Source organism: Tamandua tetradactyla, chromosome 15 (genome assembly GCF_023851605.1).
Source record: "Tamandua tetradactyla isolate mTamTet1 chromosome 15, mTamTet1.pri, whole genome shotgun sequence".
Taxonomy (NCBI): Eukaryota; Metazoa; Chordata; class Mammalia; order Pilosa; family Myrmecophagidae; genus Tamandua; species Tamandua tetradactyla.
Genome location: NC_135341.1, coordinates 79,808,059 through 79,827,016, shown reverse-complemented (window position 1 = coordinate 79,827,016; position 18,958 = coordinate 79,808,059). Strand labels below are relative to the sequence as shown.

The window sequence follows — 18,958 nt, the reverse complement described above, 5'->3', positions numbered from 1 at the left end:
TCACAAAGAAAATATAGGCAAGGCCAATAAGCAAGTAAAAAGGTATTGAGCATCAACAGTCATTAGGGAAACACAAATTAAAACTACAAAGATACCACCTCACACTAGAATGCTATGAACAAAAAGACAGTCAATAATCCACGAGGACATAGGAGAACTGGAACTCGCATGATTTGCTATTGGGAACTGTGTTAGTTTGCAAGCTGCCTGAATGCAGTGTGCCAGACCTGGAATGGCTTCTAAAAAGGGTAATTTAATAAGTTACAAGTTAACTGTTCCAAGGAAGTGAAAGTGTCTAAATTAAGGCACCAACAAGAGGTTACCTTCACTCAAGAAAGGCTGATGGATCTGGAGCACCTCTATCTGCTGGGAAGTTTTGTGGTTGGCATCTATTGGTCCCTTGCTCCTGGACTCCACTGCTTTCAGCCTCTGTTCCTGTGGGTATCCTCACTTTGCTTCTCCAGGGCTGGTCTTCATTTCTCAGCTTTTCTTGGCTCTCTCCAAGTTCTGGTTTTTTTAAACATCTCATAGCAACGTCTACTGGCTCCAAGCATTTCCAAATAGCAGTGTCTCTGTTCTCCATGTGTCTGCATCTGTTGTCAGCTATGCTGTGAAGTTTCTGCTGGATTTGAGGCTTTTGTAGTTTTTGACTCTCTCCAAAATGTTTCCTCTTTTAAAGACTCTAGTAATCTAAGCAAGATCCACCTAGAATGGGGGTAATCATATCTCCATCTAATCAAAAGATTACACCAATTGGGCATGCCACACCTTTTGGAGATAATCGAATCAAAAGTTTCCACTTATAATACTGGATCAGGGTTAAAAAAAAAAAAAACTGGCTGCCTCCACAAGATTGAATTAGGATTAAAACATGGCTTTTCTGGGGTACATAATGTTCTCAAACCAGCACAGAAATGTAAACTGGTAGAGCCATTTTGGAAAAACTTTGCACTTATTACAAAGTTAAACATAATTCTATGTAAAGTCTAAAATTTGACCTTACAGAAATTTGAAAATATGTCCACACAAAGATAGACTTATACATGAATATTTCTATCAGCATGGAAACTACCCAAATGTACACCAACTTGTGAGCAGATAAGTAAAATGTAGTATATACACACACAATGTAATACTAAGCGGGCAATTAAAAAAACAGTGTTGATACATGCTGCAACATGGATAAACTTCAAAAACATGCCCAGTGAAATTAGTCTGTTACAATAAAGTACATATTGCATTATTCCATTTGTATGAAATATCCAGAATAGGCAAATCTATAAAGATGGAAAACAGACCAGTGGTTGACTGGAAGTAAGAGTGGGGATGGGTATGAAGGATCTTCTGGGGGTGCTTGAAAATTGAGTGGTGGACTTCCGGAGAAGATGGCGGCTTAGTAAGACGCCCGGATCTTAGTTCCTCCTCCAGAACAGCTACTAGGGGAGTAGAAACGATACAGAACAGCTCCCGGAGCCACAACTGAGATCAAAAAGACAGTGTACCCCATCCTGGAACGGCTGACTGGCTGGGAGAACCCGCTCCGGTGAGATCACTGAGGGGCACAGGCTTCCCCGGGCGGGGCGGCAAGCGTCCGGAGTCCCTCCCCTCCTCTTTCCCGGGCCAGTTGGCAGAATTGGGCAGGCGGTCCACTGAAGCCGCGGCGGCTGGCGCCCCCACCACGCGCGGCCCCCCGGACCAACTGAGAGAATTGGATCGGAAATCCCCAGGCCGCGGAGAACAGTGACCGGGGGGGTCCCTTTCAAACACGTGACTCCCTGGTCCGCCTAGGAATGGTGCACTCTCCCGGGCCGCGGCAGCTGGCGCCCTCCCGCCACGCGTGGCGCCCCGGGCCGACTAGGAAATTCGGATGGGCGCTTTCACGGGCTGCGGCAGCCGGCGACCCTCCCCGCGTTCGGACCCCTGGGCCGGCTGGCACTCTTCCAAGCCGCTTCGGTAGATGAACCTCCCCCACGGCGAGAGTTTTCCAAAGTTAGAGGACCCACAGCACCTTTTACTGGTGGGACCCGCAGACAAACGTGTGCCACCAGCGCCACGTACTGCGCAGGATAAGAAAAACAGAACCAAGAGATTTCACAGAAAAATCTTTCAACCTGTTGGGTCCAACACCCAGGGAAATCTGACTAAATGCCCAGACGCCAGCAGAAGATAATGGATCACGCTCAGAAAATTGAATATATGGCCCAGTCAAAGGAACAAACCAATAGTTCAAATGAGATACAGGAGCTGAGACAACTAATGCTGAATATACGAACAGAAATGGAAAACTTCTTCAAAAACGAAATCGATAAATTGAGGGAGGACATGAAGAAGACATGGGCTGAACAAAAAGAAGAAATAGAAAATCTGAAAAAACAAATTACAGAACTTATGGAAGTGAAGGATAAAGTAGAAAAGATGGAAAAAACAATGGATACCTACAATGATAGATTTAAAGAGACAGAAGATAGAATTGGTGACTTGGAGGATGGAACATCTGAATTCCAAAAAGAAATACAAACTATCGGGAAAAGAATGGAAAAATTTGAACAGGGTATCAGGGAACTCAAGGACAATATGAACCGCACAAATATACGTGTCGTGGGTGTTCCAGAAGGAGAAGAGAAGGGAAAAGGAGGAGAAAAACTAATGGAAGAAATTATCACTGAAAATTTCCCAACTCTTATGAAAGACCTAAAATTACAGATCCAAGAATTGCAGTGCACGCCAAAGAGATTAGACCCAAATAGGCATTCTGAAAGACACTTCTAGTTAGAATGTCAGAGGTCAAAGAGAAGGAGAGGATCTTGAAAGCAGCAAGAGAAAAACAATCCATCACATACAAGGGAAACCCAATAAGACTATGTGTAGATTTCTCAGCAGAAACCATGGAAGTTAGAAGACAGTGGGACGATATATTTAAATTGCTAAAAGAGAAAAACTGCCAACCAAGACTTCTATATCCAGCAAAATTGTCCTTCAAAAATGAGGGAGAAATTAAAACATTCTCAGACAAAAAGTCACTGAGAGAATTTGTGACCAAGAGACCAGCTCTGCAAGAAATACTAAAGGGAGTACTAGAGTCAGATACGAAAAGACAGAAGAGAGAGGTATGGAGAAGAGTGAAGAAAGAAGGTAAGTCAGATATGATATATATATAATACAAAAGCCAAAATGGTAGAGGAAAATATTATCCAAACAGTAATAACACTAAATGTTAATGAACTGAATTCCCCAATCAAAAGACATAGAATGGCAGAATGGATTAAAAAACAGGATCCTTCCATATGCTGTCTACAGGAAACACATCTTAGACCCAAAGATAAATATAGGGTGAAAGTGAAAGGTTGGGAAAAGATATTTCATGCAAATAACAACCAGAAAAGAGCAGGAGTGGCTATACTAATATCCAACAAATTAGACTTCAAATGTAAAACAGTTAAAAGAGACAAAGAAGGACACTATCTACTAATAAAAGGAACAATAAAACAAGAAGACATAACAATCATAAATATTTACGCACTGAACCAGAATGCCCCAAAATATGTGAGGAATACACTGCAAACACTGAAAAGGGAAATAGACACATATACCATAATAGTTGGAGACTTCAATTCACCACTCTCATCAATGGACAGAACATCTAGACGGAGGATCAATAAAGAAATAGAGAATCTGCATACTACTATAAATGAGTTTGACTTAACAGACATTTATAGAACACTACATCCCACAACAGCAGGATACACCTTTTTCTCTAGTGCTCATGGATCATTCTCAAAGATAGACCATATGCTGGGTCACAAAGCAAGTCTTAACAAATTTAAAAAGACTGAAATCATACACAACACTTTCTCGGATCATAAAGGAATGAAGTTGGAAATCAATAATAGGCGGAGTGCCAGAAAATTCACAAATACATGGAGGCTCAACAACACACTCTGAAACAACGAGTGGGTCAAAGAAGAAATTGCAAGAGAAATTAGTAAATACCTCGAGGCGAATGAAAATGAAAACACAACATATCAAAACTTATGGGACGCAGCAAAGGCAGTGCTAAGAGGGAAATTTATTGCTCTAAATGCCTATATCAGAAAAGAAGAAAAGGCAAAAATGCAGGAATTAACTGTCCACTTGGAAGAACTGGAGAAAGAACAGCAAAACTAATCCCAAAGCAAGCAAAAGGAAAGAAATAACAAAGATTAGAGCAGAAATAAATGAAATTGAAAACATGAAAACAATAGAGAAAATCAATAAGACCAGAAGTTGGTTCTATGAGAAAATCAATCAGAGTGATGGGCCCTTAGCAAGATTGACAAAAAGAAGAAGAGAGAGGATGCAAATAAATAAGATCAGTAATGGAAGAGGAGACATAAGTACTGACCTCACAGAAATAAAGGAGCTAATAACAGGATATTATGAACAACTTTACGCTAATAAATACAACAATTTAGATGAAATGGACGGGTTCCTGGAAAGACATGAACAACCAACTTTGACTCAAGAAGAAATAGATGACCTCAACAAATCAATCACAAGTAAAGAGATTGAATTAGTCATTCAAAAGCTTCCTAAAAAGAAAAGTCCAGAACCAGACGGCTTCACATGTGAATTCTACCAAACATTCCAGAAAGAATTAGTACCAACTCTCCTCAAACTCTTCAACATAATCGAAGTGGAGGGAAAACTACCTAATTCATTCTATGAAGCCAACATCACCCTCATACCAAAACCAGGCAAAGATATTACAAAAAAAGAAAACTACAGACCAATCTCTCTAATGAATATAAATGCAAAAATCCTCAATAAAATTCTAGCAAATCGTATCCAACAACACATTAAAAGAATTATACATCATGACCAAGTAGGATTCATCCCAGGTATGCAAGGATGATTCAACATAAGAAAATCAATTAATGTAATACACCATATCAACAAATCCAAGCAGAAAAATCACATGATCATCTCAATTGATGCAGAGAAGGCATTTGACAAGATTCAACATCCTTTCCTGTTGAAAACACTTCAAAAGATAGGAATACAAGGGAACTTCCTTAAAATGATAGAGGGAATATATGAAAAACCCACAGCTAATATCATCCTCAAAGGGGAAAAATTGAAAACTTTCCCCCTAAAATCAGGAACAAGACAAGGATGTCCACTATCACCACTATTACTCAACATTGTGTTGGAGGTTCTAGCCAGAGCAATTAGACAAGAAAAAGAAATACAAGGCATCAAAATTGGAAAGGAAGAAGTAAAACTATCACTGTTTGCAGACGATATGATACTATATGTCGAAAACCCCGAAAAATACACAACAAAACTACTAGAGCTAATAAATGAGTACAGCAAAGTAGCAGGTTACAAGATCAACATTCAAAAATCTGTAGCATTTCTATACACTAGTAATGAACAAGCTGAGGGGGAAATCAAGAAATGAAGCTGCATCTGAGCTATAGGGTTTTTTGTTTTTTTGGTTTTTTTTACTATTATTACTACTTTTATTTCTTTTCTCTATATTAACATTTTATATCTTTTTCTGTTGTGTTGCTAGTTCCTCTAAACCGATGCAAATGTACTAAGAAACGATGATCATGCATCTATGTGATGATGTTAAGAATTACTGATTGCATATGTAGAATGGTATGATTTCTAAATGTTGGGTTAATTTCTTTTTTTCCGTTAAAAAAAAATGGACAGCACAATACTACCTAATTGTAATGTAATTATCTTAAAAAAAAAAATATATATATACACATTTGTATTCCATAAAAAAAAAAAAAAGAAAATTGAGTGGTGGTGATGGCTGCACAACTCTATAAATTTACTAAAAATAACTGAATTGTACACTTAAAATGGGTAAATTTTATGCTATGTAAATTATACTTCAAAAAAAGGCATTTAATAAAAAGAGACTATTTGCAGCAGAAAACTTTATAAAACACACTATAAAATGGCAACAGATAAAAGCAAGATTGACTGATTAGATCTCCTGTTTGATATGGTGCCCACAAGCCACATACGGCTGTTGAGCACCTGAAAAGTGGCTAGTTTGAATTAAGATGTGCTGTACATAAAAACCCACACTACGTATATTTATTTTAGTGGCCCATGGCCTTGATTTGGCCCACAGCGATTTTATTTGCCTTACAAACTTTTTAAAAATTCAAAATTAGATGACAACATTTATAATGGTAATGTTTCACATCAAAACCCAAATTTCCAACATTCCTACAAGGCCGCTTCAAGGCCTGCACAGTCCCTAGGGCCCAGACAGTGACCTTCGAGGCCCTACCCCACTTTCTTTCAAATATAACCAAATGAACCAAAATGCCATTAAACATGATTTTTTTTTTTTTTTTTTTTTTGCATGGGCAGGCACTGGGAATTGAATCCAGGTCTCTGGCATGGCAGGCGAGAACTCTGCCTGCTGCGCCATCCTGGTCCGCCTCCCACTTAACTTAATTTATACATAACTATATAGAGGCTGAGTTGTATTTGATTCAGTGACAAACGTTAGGCTTTACATACATTTATTTAAAATGTTTAATAATTTTAATTTTAAGTTTTTTATTGATATGTATTATATATTCACATACCATATAATCATTCAAAGTATACAATGTTTTACAATATCATCATATAACTATGCATTTAATGTCACAATCAGCTTTTTTTCTTTTGTGAAAAATAACATATATACAAGAAAGGAATAAATTTCAAAGCACACTGTAACAATTGTAGAACAGATCTCAGAGTTTGGTATGGGTCACAATTCCATAATTTTAGGCTTTTACCTCAAGCTGCTCTAAGATACTGAAGACTAAAAGAAATATCAATACAATGATTCAGGAATCGTATTCATTTGTTAAACCCTACTTTCTCTATATAAGCCCACCATCACCTTTGATCTTTCTATTCTACTCTTTAGGGTGTTTGGGCTATGCTCATTCTAACTTTTTCATGTTGGAAGGGGCTGTCAATAATATTGAATAGGGAGACTGAACTAGTTGATGTTCTTGGAGAGGCTGGCTCCTCTGCATTTCAGGACTTATCTGGTCAGGGACCCATCTGAAGGTTGTAGGTAAAAAAAAAAAACAAAAAAAAAACAACACTATATTTTGAAGATAGTATTAAAAAACTGAGAAATAACTTAGTAATAATATTTTAATGATAATATTTTGAATATGTTGATTAAATAAAATACATTATTAAAATTAATTTCACCTACTTCTTTTTATTTTTTTAATATGGCTACTGGAAGACTTTAATTATATATATATGCCTTGTATTACATTTCTATTGGACTGTGCTGGATGATCTGGTTCTGATTCCTGGAAGCATCAATCTTAACCTTTGACTCTACATGATCTTCCCTTGCTTTAGACTGGATATCAGTGGACTCTTTCAAAGAAGTACTGTCTCTATGTCCATCATAAAGTTTGATTTTAACAGGAGAAAGATGCTACTTTTCTCCATCTTTCTCATTTCTCAACTAATTTTTCCACAGGACTTTGCAAAACATATACATTCTCAGAGAAATGCCAGGAAAGAACTCTCACATGGAAACTCTATCTCCCATCTTCTTTGCAGCCAGGGTACAGGCGGGTACCTCAGTTTCACCAAGCAGATTTACCCATATGAGACTTGAACTTGGAAATCAGTGATTTGAGAAAAGAAATGACACTGAATCCAAGTGCCCCCACTGCAAACAGGGACTGCGGATTAACACCTTCTTTTCGTCTCCTAAAATCTGTGGCCCAGATCTAGACCCCAAACCCAGCAACTTACTCAGTAAAGGTTAGCTGAACTGAATTTCTCCTGGGAGAAAAGGACACTAACTCTACACTAAATCTTTTATTATAATGAGGGCAGAATGAGTAATACACCTAGCCACCTGCCCACTTTTTTTTTTTTTTAATTTTTTTATTAATCAAAAAAAAGAAAAGAAATTAACACAACATTTATAAATCATTCCATTCTACACATGCACTCAGTAATCCTTAGTATCATCACATAGATGTATGATCATCATTTCTTAGTACATTTCCATCGATTTAGGAAAAGAACTAGCAAAATAGCAGAAAAAGATAATAGAATGGTAATATAGAGAAGAGAATTAAAATAATAATACTAATAAAAAATATATATATATAAAAAGGAAAAAGAAAAAAAACAAAAACAAAAGATACAAACACACAAACAAACAAACAAAAAACCATATTTCAGGTGCAGCTTCATTCAGTGTTCCAACCTAGTTACATTACACTTAGGTATTATTGTGCTGTCCATTTTTGAGTTTTTGTATCTAGTCCTGTTGCACAGTCTGTATCCCTTCAGCTCCAATTACCCATTATCTTACCCTGTTTCTAACTCCTGCTGGTCTCTGTTACCAATGATATATTCCAAGCTGATTCTCGAATGTTGGTTCACATCAGTGGGACCATACAGTATTTGTCCTTTAGTTTTGGGCTAGACTCATTCAGCATAATGTCCTCTAGGTCCATCTATGTTATTACATGCTTCATAAGTTTAGTCTGTCTTAAAGCTGCATAATATTCCATCGTAGGTATACGCCACAGTTTGTTTAGCCACTCATCTGTTGATGGACATTTTGGCTGTTTCCATCTCTTTGCAATTGTAGATAATGCTGCTATAAACACTGGTGTGCAAATGTCCGTCTGTGTCTTTGCCCTTAAGTCCTTTGAGTAGATACCTAGCAGTGGTATTGCTGGGTCGTAATCCATTCTGCCATTCTATGTCTTTTGATTGGGGAGTTCAGTCCATTAACTTTTAGTGTTATTACTGTTTGGATAATATTTTCCTCTACCATTTTGGCTTTTGTATTATATATATCATACCTGATTTTCCTTCTTTCTACACTTTACTCCATACCTCTCTCTTCTGTCTTTTCGAATCTGACTCTAGTGCTCCCTTTAGTATTTCTTGCAGAGCTGGTCTCTTGGTCACAAATTCTCTCAGTGACTTTTTGCCTATAAATGTTTTAATTTCTCCTTCATTTTTGAAGGACAATTTTGCTGGATATAGGAGTCTTGGTTGGCAGTTTTTCTCTTTTAGTAATTTAAATATATCATCCCACTGTCTTCTAGCTTCCATGGTTTCTGCTGAGAAATCTACACATAGTCTTATTGGGTTTCCCTTGTATGTGACAGATTGTTTTTCTCTTGCTGCTTTCAAGATCCTCTTTTTCTCTTTGACCTCTGACATTCTAACTAGTAAATGTCTTGGAGAATGCCTATTTGGGTCTATTCTCTTTGGGGTGCGCTGCACTTCTTGGATCTGTATATTTAGGTCTTTCATAAGAGTTGGGAAATTTTCAGTGATAATTTCTTCCATTAGTTTTTCTCCTCCTTTTCCCTTCTCTTCTCCTTCTGGAACACCCACAACACGTATATTTGTGCGCTTCATATTGTCATTCAGTTCCCTGATCCCCTGCTCAAGTTTTTCCATTCTTTTCCCTATAGTTTCTGTTTCTTTTTGGAATTCAGATGTTCCATCCTCCAGTTCAGTAATTCTATCTTCTGTCTCTTTAGATCTACCATTGTAGGTATCCATTGTTTTTTCCATCTTTTCTTCTTTGTCCTTCACTCCCATAAGTTCTGTGATTTGTTTTTTCAGATTTTCTATTTCTTCTTTTTGTTCAGCCCATGTCTTCTTCATGTCCTCCCTCAATTTATCGATTTGGTTTTTGAAGAGTTTTTCCATTTCTGTTCGTATATTCAGCATTAGTTGTCTCAGCTCCTGTATCTCATTTGAACTATTGGTTTGTTCCTTTGACTGGGCCATATCTTCAATTTTCCGAGCGTCATCCATTATTTTCTGCTGGTGTCTGGGCATTTGATCAGATTTCCCTGGGTGTGGGACCCAGCTGGTTGAAAGGTTTTTCTGTGGAATCTTTGGGCTCTATTTTTCTTTTCCTGCCCAGTAGGTGGCACTCGTGGCGGTAGTCTGTCTGCGGGGCAGTCAGCCCGGGAAACCGCGCGTGGAGGTGGTGGTCGCTGGCTGCCGCGGCTTGGGGGAGTGCCGGTCCAAATTGCCCAACTGGCCCGAGATGCCAAGCATGACGGGAGGGCCCCACTATCCAACGTTCCCAGTCAGACCGGGGAGCCACGTGCGTGGCGGGGACCCCAGTCGCCAGCCGCCCCGGCCGGGAAAACGTGCGCCCCTTGGGTATCTCACCGCAGCGGATTCTCCCTGCCCGTTCAGCCGTTCCAGAATGGGGTACGCTGTCTTTTTGGTCTCTGTCGTGACTCCGGGAGCTGTTTCGTATTGTTTCTGTTTCTTTAGTTGCTTTTCTGGAGGAGGAACTAAGACCCGTGCGTCTTACTAAGCCGCCATCTTCTCCGGAAGTGACCTGCCCACTTTTAAGGTGAAAGCAACAACATGATGGAATGAAGAAACGTTTACCCCTGCTGAAAGTGAGTGGGGATTCTGTACTCGTCAGTTAAAGGGACCCATCATATCTAAGGATGGTACATGTCCTTTCAAGGGTAGTCATGCTGGATCCAGGTACAATAAGCAAAGGAGTGCCTCTCACTCTTTTTTTTGCCTTTTTTAAAAGAATATTGAATTTTGCAAACCTCTTTAGGAATTTTTAAAATCATTTTTAAACACAATAAAACAGTTTTAGGTAAAATATTGTATATTAGAGTAGCATATTATTAAAAATTGTACTACAAATTTCCTGTGGCAAAATCTTTAATAATATAATATTTAATTATATTAAATATAATTATATAAATATAAATTATATCAAATATAACTCCTATTCACGGTAAATGGCAATGTTTTATTGTGTAAAGAAAATCATATGGTGTTAAATAAAACTGTCAAAACAATTAAAGATGGACTTAAAAACAAATGCATTAAATGAAAAAAAATGGATTTAGTGCCAAATATATTAAAAGATGGATCTAGAACCAAATGTATATTGAAATGTATATTGAAGTTCAACTTGTGTTATGGCATCCAAAAATAAACAAACTGCCTTTATAACTGATTATGGAATCCTATTTTGTGCTTATAAAAAATCAACTGCTTATTTTAATAATTTTGGAGTTTCATTTTTAAATGTCAAGGTAGGAGGAATGGTTTCATGGTGCTCTTTGCATGAACCCAGCAAACAATATATTATAGATCTTTATTACCAGCAAATGAAAAGCCAAATTAGTTACCCCATATATTTTTCTTTTACACATTTTAAGTGTTTTAATCTTTTTTAAAAGAACTTTAATCCTAAACGGAAAACAACCAATTACAGTAAAACATCCAACTATCTACAACACCATTTATATAGTATGTTGAAAATGAATTATTTTGAAAACAAACCTCTTCTTCATTTAATAACACATGGAGTCTTTCTATTGACAATTTTAACTTGATTAAGCCCCTGTCTTTTGTGAAATTCACTAGGGTATCTATACTTTGCTATTTGTATTTGGTGAACCAATTTGAAATTATTTTCTCTAGAAAGGCCTTAAGAATAGGAATAGGACTTCTGGGAAGACAGCAGAATAAGATAGGCTGAGTTCATGCTAGCTTTGTGGAAGAACAGGAGACGGGACAGAAAAATGTCCAGTTCTAGGGTGCAAGAGACCAGAGAGAGTCTTCTATATTGTATAGGGAGGTACTGGATGAAAAAGTGGAGAAACTGGGAAAGAGAGAATGGGGTGTGTTCATTTGGGATCCTCCCTGGAACAAATAGCAGTGTGCAAGGAAACGTAGGTCCTGAAGGACCAATAAGGACTGCTTACTGTATTGGTATTGTGACCCACACCAAACTCTGAGATCTGTTCTACAACTAATTGTTGTGATGTGCTTTGAAATTCACTGCTTTTTTGTATATATGCTATTTTTCACCAAAAAAAGAAAAAAAAGTTGATTGTGATAAAAAAGAATACATATTCCTTCTAGCCTCCAGTGTTCTGGAGCAGCTAGAAGGAAAAATCTGAGATGATGACGGTAACCCATGACAAACTCTGGGATCTGTTTAATAACTACTTATTGAAGTGTGCTTTGAAAATTATTACTTTTCTTTCTTTGTTTTGTATACATATTCTACAATGAAAAAGATTTTTTAAAAAAGGCAAAGAGGCAACCAACTCAATGGGAGAAAATACTTGGAAACTACATATCAGATAAAGGTTTGATATCATGTGAACAGAAATTATACACCTCAACAACAACAAAAAACAAACAGCCCAATTATAAAATGGGCAAAGGATATGAACAGATATTTTCCTGAGGAGTAAAAACAAATGGCTAAAGTGGAAACAACCAAATCAATAGGCGGAGCCCTCAATCTTTTAATAGTGGTTTGCCCCTATGAAACTTATCCCTGGGGATAGGCTAAGCCTACTTAAAATTAGGCTTAAGAGTCACCCCCAGAGAACCTCTTTTGTTGCTCAGATGTAGCTTATCTCTCTCTCAGCTGACAAGGCAAGCTAATTCACTGCCCTCCCCACCCCTACATGGGACATGCCTCCTAGGACGTAACCTCCCTGGCAATGTGGGACAGAAATCCTAGAATGAGCTGGGACTCAGCATCAAGGGATTAATAAACCTTCTCGACCAACAGGGAGAAGAGAGAAAGAAGACAAAACAAAGTTTCAGTGACTGAGATATTTCAAACAGAGTCGAGAGGTTATCCTAGAGGTTATTTTTATGCACTGTAATTATATTGATATTCCCTTTTTAGTTTATGGTGTATTAGAGAGGCTAAAGGGAAGTACCTGAAACTGCAGATCTGTGTTCCAATAGCCATGCTTCTTGAAGATGAATGTATAATGATATAGCTTTCACAATGTGACTGTGTAATCGTGGAAACCTTGTGTCTGATGCTCCTTTTATCTATGGTATAGACAGATGAGTCAAAAATATGGATAGGAAATAAACAAATAATAGCAGGAACAAAGGTTAAAATAAATTAGGTAATTCAAACACTAGTGGCCAATGAGAGAGAGGGGTAAGGGGCATGGCATGTATGAGTTTTTCCTTTTTTCTTTCTTTTGCTGGTGGGATGCACATGTTCAAAAAAATTGTTCATGGTGATGAACACACAACTATATGATGATATTGTGAGCCACTGATTGTACACCATGCCTGGAATGTATGTATGTGAAGATTTCTCAATAAAAATACTTAAAAAAAAAAATAGGGTATTGGTGAGAACTAATTCAAGATGGCTGAACATGGAGTGGCAAGGCCCACTTCTCTTCCCGAAAAACATCTGGGGTCAGGCAGAAACTGTCTGCAACTATGGATCTGGGGCTCTGAAGATGGAGGAGTGCTCTACCACACCCAGACAAGTGCAGGACCAAGAGTCAGAAAAGTCGCTGTAAGATAAAGTGAATAATCCCCTCAGCCCCAGCTCCTGGCACCCATCTCCCAGTTTCAGGGAATAAAGTGTCTGGTACAGTCTCTGGCAGAAATCAGATAAAAAATACAATAAGAAAGGAAAACAACAGATCAAACTCTAATGAATATATAAGTGAAAATACTCAACAATTCCCTCTGCAAATAGAATCCAACAGCATATTAAAAGAATTATATACCATGATCTAGTGGATTTTATCCCAGCTATGCAAGGGTGGTTCAACGCAAGAAAATCAATCAGTGTAATACCGCATTAACAAATTGAAGGACAGGAACCACATGATCACCTCAATTGATGCAGAAAAGCCATTTGACAAAATCCAGTATCCCTTCTTGATAAAAACATATTAAAGGTAGGAATATAACGAAACTTTCTCAACATGAACACACAGCTAGCCTCATACTCAATGGTAAGAGATTGAAAGCATTCCTGCTGAGATTGGGAATAAGACAAAAATTTCCCCTGCCACTACTGTTATTCAGCATTGTACTTGAAGTTCTAGCTAGAGTAATTAGGCAAGAAAAAAGAAATACAAGGCACCCAAATAAGAAAGGAAGAATTCACTATTTTCACTATCTGTAGATGATATGATCTGATGCATAAAAAGCCCTATAAAAATTACAACAAAGCTATCAGACCTAATAATTGAGTTCAGCAAAGCGGCAGGGTACAAGATTAACAAGCAAAAGTCACCAGTGTTTCTACACACTAGTAATAAGTACTCTCAGGCAGAAATTAGAGGGAAAATTCCATTTAGAATTGCAACCAAAAGAATCAAATATCTAGAAATAAAGTGAACAAGGTATGTAAACAATTTGTATTCAGAAAACGACAAGGTACTGCTAAGAGAAATCAAAGAATACCTAAATAAATGGAAGAACATGCATGTTCATGGATTAGAGGACTAAATATTGTTAAGATGTCAATTATACCCAAATTGATTAACAGATTCAGCACAATTTCAACGAAAATGCCAACAGCCTACTCTACAGAATTGGAAAAGCTAATTACCAAATGTATTTGGAAGGGTAAGAGGCCCCAAATAGACAAAAAGGTCTTAGAAAAGAAAAATGAAGTTGGAGGACACTCACTTCCTGACTTTTAAAGATATTACATATCCAGGAGACTTCCTGGAAGATGGCGGCTTAGTAAGACGCGCGGATCTTAGTTTCTTCTCCAGGACACCTACTAGGGGAGTAGAAACGATACAGAAAGCGCCCAAAGCCACAACAGAGATAAAAAAGACAGCGTACCCCATCCTGGAACGGCTGGCTGGCTGAGAGAAGCAGCTCGGGTGAGATCGCCGAGGCGCGCGGGCCTTACCGGGCGGGGTGGCAAGCGGCCGGAGTTACTCCCTTCCCCCTTCCCGGGCCGGCTGGGAGAATTGGAGAGGTGGTCCCCTGAAACCAAGGCGACTGGCGCCCACACCACATGCAGCCCCCGGACCAACTGAGAGAATTGGATCGGAAACCCCCAGGCCGCGGAGAACGGTGATCCCGTGACTCCCGGGGAACGTGCACTCTCTCGGGCGGGCTGCTGCCGCTGGCGCCCTCCCGCCACGCTTGTTGCCCAGGGCCGACTAGGAAATTCGGACGGGCTCTTTCCCTGGCTGCGGCGACCAGCAACCCTCCCTGCGTTCGGACACCCTCCCTGCGTTCGGACCCTGGGCCGGCTCAAGCCGCTTCGGCTAGCGAACCCCCAGGACGGCGAGAGTTTTCCAAAGTTTAAGGTCCCACAGCACCTTTTACTGGTGGGACCCGCAGACAAACGGGTGCCACGAGCGCCACCTACTGGGCAGGATAAGAAAAACAGAACCCAGAGATTTCACAGAAAAATATTACAACCTTGCTGGGTCCAACACCAAGAGAAATCTGAATAAATGCCCAGACGCCAGCAGCAGAAGATAACTGTCCACGCTCAAAAGATTGAGAATATGGCTCAGTCAAAGGAACAAACCAATAGCTCAAATGAGACACAAGAGCTGAGACAACTAATGCTGAATATACGAACAGAAATGGAAAACCTCTTCAAAAATGAAATCGATAAATTGAGGGAGGACATGAAGAGGACATGGGCTGAACATAAAGAAGAAATAGAAAAACTGAAAAAACAAATCGCAGAACTTATGGAAGTGAAGGATAAAGTAGCAAACATAGAAAAAATAATGGATAGCTACAATGATAGATTTAAAGAGACAGAAGATAGAATTAGTGATTTGGAGGATGGAACATCTGAATTCCAAAAAGAAACAGAAACTATCCAGAAAAGAATGGAAAAATTTGAACAGGGTATCAGGGAACTCAAGGACAATATGAACCGCACAAATATACGTGTTGTGGGTGTCCCAGAAGGAGAAGAGAAGGGAAAAGGAGGAGAAAAACTAATGGAAGAAATTATCACTGAAAATTTCCCAACTCTTATGAAAGACCTAAAATTACAGATCCAAGAAGTGCAGCGCACCCCAAAGAGAATAGACCCAAATAGGCATTCTCCAAGACACTTACTAGTTAGAATGTCAGAGGTCAAAGAGAAAGAGAAGATCTTGAAAGCAGCAAGAGAAAAACAATCCATTACATACAAGGGAAACCCAATAAGACTTTGTGTAGATTTCTCAGCAGAAACCATGGAAGCTAGAAGACAGTGGGATGATATATTTAAAATACTAAAAGAGAAAAACTGCCAACCAAGACTCCTATATCCAGCAAAATTATCCTTCAAAAATGAGGGAGAAATTAAAACATTCTCAGACAAAAAGTCACTGAAAGAACTTGTGACCAAGAGACCAGCTCTGCAAGAAATACTAAAGGGAGCACTAGAGTCAGATACAAAAAGACAGAAGAGAGAGATATGGAAAAGAGTGTAGAAAGAGGAAAATCAGATATGATATATATAATACAAAAGGCAAAATGTTAGAGGAAAATATTATCCAAACAGTAATAACACTAAATGTCAATGGACTGAATTCCCCAATCAAAAGACATAGATTGGCAGAATGGATTAAAAAACAGGATCCTTCTATATGCTGTCTACAGGAAACACATCTTAGACCCAAAGATAAACATAGGTTGAAAGTGAAAGGTTGGGAAAAGATATTTCATGCAAATAACAACCAGAAAAGAGCAGGAGTGGCTATACTAATATCCAACAAATTAGACTTCAAATGTAAAACAGTTAAAAGAGACAAAGAAGGACACTATATACTAATAAAAGGAACAATTAAACAAGAAGACATAACAATCATAAATATTTACGCACCGAATCAGAATGCCCCAAAATACGTGAGGAATATACTGCAAACACTGAAAAGGGAAATAGACTCATATACCATAATAGTTGGAGACTTCAACTCACCACTCTCATCAAGGGACAGAACATCTAGACAGAGGATCAACAAAGAAATAGAGAATCTGAATATTACTATAAATGAACTAGACTTAATAGACATTTATAGGACATTACATCCCACAACAGCAGGATACACCTTTTTCTCAAGTGCTCATGGATCATTCTCAAAGATAGACCATATGCTGGGTCACAAAGCAAGTCTTAACAAATTTAAAAAGATTGAAATCTTACACAACACTTTCTCGGACCATAAAGGAATGATGTTGGAAATCAATAATAGGCAGAGTGCCAGAAAATTCACAAATACGTGGAGGCTCAACAACACACTCCTAAACAACGACTGGGTCAAAGAAGAAATTGCAAGAGAAATTAGCAAATACCTCGAGGCGAATGAAAATGAAAACACAACATATCAAAACTTATGGGACGCAGCAAAGGCAGTGCTAAGAGGGAAATTTATTGCTCTAAATGCCTATATCAGAAAAGAAGAAAAGGCAAAAATGCAGGAATTAACTATCCATTTGGAAGAACTGGAGAAAGAACAGCAAGCTAACCCCAAAGCAAGCAAAAGGAAAGAAATAACAAAGATTAGAGCACAAATAAATGAAATTGAAAACATGAAAACAATAGAGAAAATCAATAAGGCCAGAAGTTGGTTCTATGAGAAAATCAATAAGACTGATGGGCCCTTAGCAAGATTGACAAAAAGAAGAAGAGAGAGGATGCAAATAAATAAGATCAGAAATGGAAGAGGAGACATAACTACCGACCTCACAGAAATAAAGGAGGTAATAACAGGATACTATGAACAACTTTACAGTAATAAATACAACAATTTAGAGGAAATGGACGGGTTCCTGGAAAGACATGAACAACCAACTTTGACTCAAGAAGACATAGATGACCTCAACAAACCAATCACAAGTAAAGAAATTGAATTAGTCATTCAAAAGCTTCCTAAAAAGAAAAGTACAGGACCAGATGGCTTCACATGTGAATTCTACCAAACGTTCCAGAAAGAATTAGTACCAATTCTCTTCAAACTCTTCCAAAAAATCGAAGTGGAGGGAAAACTACCTAATTCATTCTATGAAGCCAACATCACCCTCATACCAAAACCAGGCAAAGATATTACAAAAAAAGAAAACTACAGACCAATCTCTCTAATGAATACAGATGCAAAAATCCTCAATAAAATTCTAGCAAATCGTATCCAACAACACATTAAAAGAATTATACATCATGACCAAGTAGGATTCATCCCAGGTATGCAAGGATGGTTCAACATAAGAAAATCAATTAATGTAATACACCATATCAACAAATCAAAGCAGAAAAATCACATGATTATCTCAATTGATGCAGAGAAGGCATTCGACAAGATTCAACATCCTTTCCTGTTGAAAACACTTCAAAAGATAGGAATACAAGGGAACTTCCTTAAAATGATAGAGGGAATATATGAAAATCCCACAGCTAATATCATCCTCAATGGGGAAAAATTGAAAACTTTCCCCCTAAGATCAGGAACAAGACAAGGATGTCCACTATCACCACTATTATTCAACATTGTGTTGGAGGTTCTAGCCAGAGCAATTAGACAAGAAAAAGAAATACAAGGCATCAAAATTGGAAAGGAAGAAGTAAAACTATCACTGTTTGCAGACGATATGATACTATACGTCGAAAACCCGGAAAAATCCACAACTAAACTACTAGAGCTAATAAATGAGTACAGCAAAGTAGCAGGTTACAAGATCAACATTCAAAAATCTGTAGCTTTTCTATACACTAGTAATGAACAAGCTGAGGGGGAAATCAAGAAACGAATCCCATTTACAATTGCAACTAAAAGAATAAAATACCTAGGAATAAATTCAACTAAAGAGACAAAAAACCTATATAAAGAAAACTACAAAAAACTGCTAAAAGAAATCACAGAAGACCTAAATAGATGGAAGGGCATACCGTGTTCATGGATTGGAAGACTAAATATAGTTAAGATGTCAATCCTACCTAAATTGATTTACAGATTCAATGCAATACCAATCAAAATCCCAACAACTTATTTTTCAGAAATAGAAAAACCAATAAGCAAATTTATCTGGAAGGGCAGGGTGCCCCGAATTGCCAAAAACATCTTGAGGAAAAAAAACGAAGCTGGAGGTCTCGCGTTGCCTGACTTTAAGGCATATTATGAAGCCACAGTGGTCAAAA

The 18,958-nt window shown here is 38.1% G+C and overlaps 1 protein-coding gene across 3 annotated transcripts in view; it reads right to left on the bottom strand.

The window, feature by feature from the left end:
* The window catches only part of PPP2R3A (protein phosphatase 2 regulatory subunit B''alpha), a 255,930-nt gene that overhangs the window by 203,377 nt on the left and 33,595 nt on the right, over nucleotides 1-18,958 (bottom strand). The gene's annotated exons all lie outside the window — the stretch shown is intronic.